Here is an 8,479-nt window from a genome sequence, read left to right as displayed (position 1 = left end):
CATTTTATTTTTTATTTGAAATACAAATACGAATCACGAATACATAAAACAAAAACCAAAAAAATGTATCTTTTATTTGAAAAAGAAAAAATTAAAATAAAAAATAAAATGTGATTCGTATTTGTATTTCAAGTAAAAAATAAAATGTATCTTTGATTTGAAAACATTTTCGAATCACAAATCAAAAGAATTTGTGAGTTGGAAGGAGATTCAAATAACAAATAAAAAGTATCTTTGATTTGGAATCAAATAATAAATACATTTTATTTTATTTTATGCCGGGCGAAGCTGCCCAGACCTGATTTAGAATCACGCAACCCTGTAATGTACAAGTTAGAAGAACTTAAAATTGTTCCTGAATTTTCAGATTTGGTTTTTGTTTTGGCGGTTAGGTTTTTCTTCCATACATTTGTATAAAAAACTTTAATTTTGTTTATGCGTTGTATGGATATTATCCACATTATCCACACCCTACACAAAGAAATTTTGAGGTACTTTTAACTTTCACATTATTATACTAACCTTAAATGAGCTCTAGAACTGGATTTTAATTTTTCAATGTTTGAGAACAATACAGTGCAACTAAAATAACAAACTAAAAAAAAAATATTGTAATAATGTTGGAAAAGGCAATGCTTCTATAATTATGATGGGAACACTAGCATTCCATTTGAAATTAAAACTAATCGAAAAGCAAAATTTACTGTTTTTGAAAAATCAGTACATTAGGTCTGTTCAAATAAAAAAAAAAGTTATTGGACGTTAATAATTTCTGTCATTTCTCATATAAAAAAGAAAAAATTTGTGAATTCCAGTAACTTGTTTTGTTGTTTAACTAGCCTATTAACATCTTATACAGTGAACCAAGAAAAAAGTTGTACACTATGAAAAATGCAATTTTCTCCAGAATTACTGCTTTTTAAATAGTTTCGATAATTTTTGATGAAAATATACGTAAAAATTCAATACAAGTTAATATGTTAAAAACATGTAAACTTATTTTTATTAAAAACTGAATTTTAATATTTTTTAAATTTTTCAATAAATATTGTTGCCCAAAAAATACACTTTATTAAAACAAGGTGGAAAATAAATTTTATAGCTTTTTAATTATGGTTATTTCTCTTATTTCACAAGTTGTTGGTTCAACTAATCCGAGTATTCAAAGATTACTGGTGTATTCACGTCAGTCTGCTTATCAACTTATCTTATCAAAAATTATTTCGCTTCAGTGTTTTTTGCTTTTGTAAACGGTGTCAAAAACTTAATCGCATAAGCTGATAATCTGATAAGCTGTCCCACGTGAATACCCAATATGTAACAGAACCGCACAATTTTAAGTCACAAATCCGCATGAAGTCGTCGTATGGTGGGAGCAGACACACAGTTGTTGCATTGTTGAAAAGGTTAGGATGTGTAGTTCTTATTAAAACGAACAAGAGATCGAGGCCATTGAAAACCTTAATTAAAAATGAGAGTACATTATTATATAAATCTAGCAATAAAAATGTTATTAATTAACTTACATAAATATCATGGATCTGATCCCACCAACAATGAATTTCAGCGACTATTGAAAAGGAACGGCTCTTTGATTCATAAAGTAGTTTGCTAGTCTGTCTCTGAAGCGAAATACCTCCGCGCTTGCATTGCGTCGATATGAGCTTATGGATGTCAATGGACCTCCAACATCCTCCAAGTCATTGCGCCACTCTCCATTTACTGCCCCTTGCACTGTGTCACCCCTATCCACGTAGCTTTCAGGGAAATACCAACGTTTGTGATCGTTTTTCATAATAAAATTGTGCAGAACTAAACATGCTAAAACTATTTTCTCACAATTTTCTGTACAAAAGTTTATCGTTTTTCGAAGAACGCGCCAACGGGCAGTTAAAATGCCGAAATTGGTTTCGATGACTCCACAGGCTCTTGACAGCCGATAATTGAAAACTGGTTTTTTTCGAGGCAAAAATGAACCAGGGTATGGCCACATTAAATTTTCTTTCAGCGGGAATGCTGCATCGCCAACACAGAAAAATAGGAAATCTGCGTCACACCCTCACCATGACGGAGCGCTACGTGGAAGTGGTAAACTGTTACTGATAAGGTCCTTTCCAAAAGGAGTTTGTCGGAAAACACCTATAAGTATAAGATAAATAAATAAACTCGTATTATCTTCAAATATTATTCAGTTAGTTACCTCCATCAGATTGCTCCGCATAGCTGCCAATGCTGGCAGATGTAAAAGTGTACTTTGCATCGCAGGTCGCCATTAAAACTATGCTATACAATTTTGTGTAGTTGAAGTACAGAGAACCAGAGTTTCTAGGGCAGGTGTTGGCAATATGCTTGCCATCAATCGCCCCAACGCAATTTGGCATATTCCACAATTTTAGAAAGTCTTCCACGATCTCGGAGTATTGCGTCATAGTAGGTTCATTTAGATATATAGGGGACAAGGCTGCCAACAATACTTCACACGTATCTAAAACAATATTGCGGACCGTCGTTTTCCCCAATTTATGCATAGGAGCGATTATTTCTAGAGGCGTTCCATGAGCTAGATACCTGAACATAATGAAATTAAAGTTAATAGTAATTCTAGAAATGTGCAACAGCTTAACTCACATTAATGTTATCGCAAGTCGCTTTTCTGAGCTGATTTGCCCCTTAGGTATATCCATGAATGGGCGCAGTAGATTTAACAACAGGTCGTAGAGTGGAAGATTCATTCGGGTCAAGTCAAAAAGTTTGCTATCGTGGGATTTATCGTCCGATAAATTGTGTGCATTGACTGTGGAAAATTAATTATTTGTGCGATGGACTGAAAAATTGATTAATTGTGTGCAAAACAGGCGCCCTTTATGGGATAAGCACATAAAAGCACAAACGTAGGCGTATTTTTGCGAAAAAGTAAAATTTAAGAAAAAAGCTGCGCGCCTATCTATAATCGGTTGCAATTTTAACACAATCTGGCCGATTTCATCAGCTGATTGCAATTTTTCAGTTTATCGGTGGCTGTGTAAGCGTACCCTTAGATCTGCTGCAGATGGTCTTGAAGCGGAGCTTGGAGTTCAAAAGGAGCTTCTGGAAAAGATTTCGCTTGCTGTCAACAGTATTGTCGAGCACCAGGAAGTAGAAAAACGACATTTTGGCGATGGAGAGCATTAAAATGGAGGAAATTGCAGAAATGCGGCCGCATAATGCAGCTTTGGAAGACCTGTTAAGACTCAAAATGTGACTTATGTTGACGGACTTCTTTTCATTTATGGGCTCTATCACCTTAACATGTCTTTTATATACATATATACTTAGCAAAAATATTATCCAGAAGCTCTTTTTTTTATCTAGTTGTAAGGGAATTTTCTGTAAGCATTTTTTTTATCTAGGCTTAAGAATGAAAAAATGGAAAAACTGATGTAGAAATCAGAACTGAATTATCGTTTTGATGTTCTACATCACACTTTTCCATGACTGAGCAATTTAATTATGCTATGAATTACTTGATGTGTTCTTTTTATTTTTTGCTGATATACTAGAATGCATATGTATGTCTAGCTCACCCTATATCAGGATTTGATCGAAGAACACCTTAATTTAGAATTTGTTTCAAAAAGCTCCTGAGTATAAATTCAATATATTTTGACATGAGATAGGGCGTTTTTGAAATGAATTCGGCCTATCTGAGAATTCATTTAAAAAAACGCCCCATCTCATGTCAAAACATATTGAATACTCAGGGGCTTTTTGAAACAAATTCTGAAGTAGGGTGTTCTCCGATCGAATTCTGAGATAGGGCGTTTTTGAATCAAATTTTGAAATATTTTATACAAACTATTTAAACAAAAATTTTGTTTTGAATTATTTGTTCTTGTTTATTATATTATAACAATTTAATATTATTTAGTAAAAATTACTAAAATACATACATACATGATCGAATTTTTTCGATTTGCCTTCTGCTCTGAATGCATGAATTTGAAAAAAAACTAAAAGATTGCCAATTCAGTATCTAATATTACATAATGGTTTTAATTTCGTAATTGTGGTAGTAGTACATCTTGTACCGGATCCACGTCGACCGCTACACTTGGTTGCCTTGATTCTTGTGTAATCAGACGATAGAGTATTGATGGTATTTGACCTGAATTTATATCAGTGCCATTGTTAGCCTTTTTCGATGGTTTAAAAATGAAGACAACTTGATCCTCAGTGGTGATTGAAGCCTAGCCGCATGAGTCACAGTCTGACGGTGGTACAGCAATGCGCGCCCATTTCAAGTACCAATGTCCTGCTGCTGCATTTACCGGTTTTCGCAACATAATATGATGCTTACTACGTGCCGAGCATTCAAATGGTATTTCTTTCGTTTCTCTTATAAGTGCACCCTCCTTTTCATAACCGCCACAGTCAACGCCTAAATCGAAAGTTACAGTTTGCAAGCATATTCACCGCGTCAGCCAAACATGCCGAAACCACCTGAAGATTGTAATGTGAATGAACATTTAAAAGTTAAATACTTATAAATCATTCAACACTTCCTTGGTTTGATTTTGTTATTTGGGCGCTGCTTCCTAAAAGTAAGCAGGTCTGTTGGGTTTATTTTGAATTAATGAAAAAAATATAACTATTAAAAATGTACCTATTTTAAAGAGATTTTTTTTAAATATAACTATTAAAAAACTACGCAGAACATATATATGTACATCTTATAAACTTAAGTTGTTAAATGTTGATTTAATATAATAACCCCGCACAGAAAGATATACTTGGTTAGTTGGCCACTGCCGAGAAACCAAAAAATCTTACGAGGAAATGATCCCTGAATTCACCGAAGATCGTTCTAGTACCTTGATGATGCTTGTTAGCGGAAAGTACCGGATCCGTATCCGGCAAAGGATCATCAACATCGATAGTACTCCCTAAAATATTTGGAGATTGTCTTTATCATTTATACAACAACAACAATAAATAATCCTCATATACTAGCAGAACAGTAGCAGCAGAATGCGCGTGCGTACTGGCTCCCATTCTTGTACCAGCCGTCTTCCCCGGGATCGATTTTTTTCACCCTCGAACCTTTGACTCTGCGGACCTAGTTGCGCTTATGATATTGATATTATAGGCTTTGATAGTATATTTTACATTGTTTACTAGATAAAGTGCCAAAAAGTAAGGGTTTTAACGAGTACAAAACAAAGTATTTACCGCCTTCAACAAACAGTCAGTATGTTTTTGCCGCGCAAGCCAATTTGGTGTTGAAGTATTTACATTCTAAACTGTGAAGGAGTTCAAATGAGTAATAAAGTACTCTATTGTGGAACAAAGGTTACTTTTTATAGATCGCTTATCAATTAATGATCTCGGAATTATGTACGATGACATCCGCTAGGACGCCCACATCAGTAGATGAAGGAAGAAGGCAGCATATTGTTAGGTAGATCAGATGCAGAATAACTTTACTTCTCTTCAGTTAATGCGTAGAAGTTAAGACTGTTGTATTTCTTATGACTCAATTAAAATTGCTTGATTTTTATTTTTTAATAATATTTACTCACTTTGCATCTTGTGCCGACGTAAGAATATACAAGCAGGTCAATAAATTCAATGAAGCTTGTGCACGTTATATACGCGCATCCAACTTATTCGGTAATGCTGGTTCCGGTGATAAAATGGCACGAAAATTCGATGAATTCTATAAAAAAACACACAGCTTAAGATATAAAAATAAATAGATTTAATCAATTACCTACTACAATACCACATGTGGCAAGCACTAGCTAATATATTGCAACATTGCAATATTCCAACGCCACCATCATGCACCCGCAATAAATTATAGTGTGGATCCATAACAACATTTCCAGCGCTACCACTACCATTTCCAGTTCCGCCTGGACTTCTTGCCTGTTCACGTCCACATTGCTGTTGGTGTTATTGATGGCCAAATTCATGCTCATTCATATCGAAAACTTGATTTTGTGCTGCATGCATACTAAGCGACATTTGATCATTGATTGGGCCAGCCATTGACGGTGGGTGCAGTGGAGCGACCACAGCAGGTGCGCTGCTTGTAACCACCGAAGGACAATTGCTAACAGCAATATTTTGATTTATGTAGTTCTGGCATTACTTTCGAATTACTATTTTTAATAATTTGTACAAAATTTATTTGATTACGATAATGAGCAGTGCAGCTTCCATCACGCCGATTCATTGAAAGTGTGTGAAATGTTAGTGGTATTGTGGGAATGAGTACTATTTGAAGGAGTGTGAAAGAAATTAATATCATTTCATTTTTCTGCAGATTTTAATACTAACATAAGATTTTCTTATTCGCCACTACATTGACTTTCGGCAACATGTGCATTGTAAGGAGCGATTCACCAATTTTGATAAATGTTTGGATTCCACTAGCACCAATCCAGGTGACCTTTTTGCCAAAACTCGGCCCCAAGCCGCTATTGTTGAAGAAATGATCCAGTTTTCGGACTAAGTCCGCCCCCCTCCGTCTGGCAACACCCGGCCAGTGCGGACAAGCGCAAGTGCAGCACAGCTGTGCTGGCCGACCAACACTGCGCTCACTCTCAATTCAGTTTTTGTTAAAACTACCCACGCAAACGCATCGTGCCAGCAACGTTCGCCTTGATTTTTTATAGTTTATCGCCCGCCCGCCGCCGCGCAAATCTTGCTTTTTAATTTTGTTTTAAATAATAATTAAATTCATTTTATAACTTTGTTTATATACGTTAAAGTTTAAATTGTTAATAACAACAATATAAATGCATATACATAAACCAATTTAACATAACCCCCGTGTGCCCTCGTTTTAATTGGAAAAGTGCCTAGTGCTGTGTTAGCGAAATTAGATATATGGTCCTTCGCGGCCAAAAAACTCCAGCGACCAAAAATAAAAATAAACAAATAAAAAAAAAACAATTTACATACGGTTCAGCACGGACGTAAAAAACTAAAAAAGTGGTAAATAAATTTATTTAAAATAAGTTGGAAAAGAGTACATACATACAGGTGTACCTAAAAACACGAAGGGTGGTGAGAACAAAAAAGTTACACACTTCACAAAACATCAAAATATTTTTTATTAACACAAAAGTAAGTGTTGTACAAGCAAAAACATATAAAAAACATACAAGTGCACATTAAAGACAAAAAAAAACGAATTTTTTTTCAGAAAAAACCTCAAAAGTGCTAAATTCAAAAAAAAAACCAAAAAAGTGCTAAAAAACTAAAGTGCTTAACAAAAATTATTAGAAAAATTGGTTTACATACAAATACAACACAAATGTGAACATGGAATATCTAATTTATAAAAAATAAAAGCGCTAGATTAAAAAAAAAAAATACATAAATATATAAAATAACTAAAACACACATTAAGGTGTGACAAAAAAGTTGGAAAAAGTGGAAAGTTTTGTGAGGAAAAGGAAAATTTTGGAAAAGTAAAACCTAGGAAAAATTGAGAAATCAGAAGATATTGAAGAAAAAAATACAATTCTAAGAAAAGAAGTTTGGTGGAAACAAAAAAAAAAAAGAGTTTTTTATAAAGAAAAATACATTTGAAAAAATTTAATTATTTGAAAAAAAGGGAATTTTTCGGAGAGAAAAAACAAAAATTAAGCAGGAATAACACAACATCATCGAGGAGCAAATTACAACAAAGGCTAAAAGACAGCACAAAAACCCACAAGTAACACACAGTTCACATAGAAAAAATGTCTGAGTAAGTACTCTCGGTACCCATTATATATCCATATCTATATTCCCTCCGTCAAAAGTACGGACCCGAAATTCTAAAAATCCCTCAATTTTAGACCCTCAGATCTAAAGGTTTGGACCCTGTAGCCCGTTTCTGTATCCTTGCGATACGAATTATATCGCAAAAAGCAACCCTGATGCTTTGTTATCGCAAGGTAGTGTTTCTGTATGAGTGGTGAATATGTATTTTCGTTATTTCTTGCGATATTCATATCACTAGCTCCGAAGGTGGTGATAGCATACATTTTCTGTAATTTGAATTTTTTGTGTGCTAAGCTGCTTTTCATTTTTTCATTCTTGAGTTTGTCAATTTTAGCATTTAAAAAAGCTGCAACACCAAAAATATTTCACGGTGAACGTGTGAATACTTAATAGAGAGCAGAAATTTGTTTTTTGGGCGAGATTGAGCAGAAAAGCGAGGGATTGTCTCTGAAGAAGTGTGAATTTGGAGGAAGAAATATTGATCAATTTATTATATACATCTAAGAACTGTCCATACATATATCAGCAATGGAGTTGGATGCCAAGCTTTTAGTTTTAAAGAAAGTATTGCATAAAACTACGCTCATATGACGTGATGAACCAATTTTCGTATACGCCGTTTATTTGGACAGCGAAGTCGATATTAAATGGAAGATTTTACAGAAAAGCTTTTCCGGCACTTATACGAAATGATTAAGACCTTTTCTTGTTCTGTAAATAT

General features: G+C 34.2%; 1 pseudogene; it reads right to left on the bottom strand.

Annotated features, from left to right (window-relative positions):
• Nucleotides 1-700: 700 nt before the first annotated feature.
• On the bottom strand, nt 701-2,958 carry LOC137242384 (uncharacterized; annotated as a pseudogene).
• Between the last annotated feature and the right edge of the window lie 5,521 nt (nt 2,959-8,479).

This window comes from Eurosta solidaginis, chromosome 2 (genome assembly GCF_040869045.1).
Source record: "Eurosta solidaginis isolate ZX-2024a chromosome 2, ASM4086904v1, whole genome shotgun sequence".
Classification (NCBI taxonomy): Eukaryota; Metazoa; Arthropoda; class Insecta; order Diptera; family Tephritidae; genus Eurosta; species Eurosta solidaginis.
This window is presented reverse-complemented; position numbering and strand designations above follow the sequence as displayed.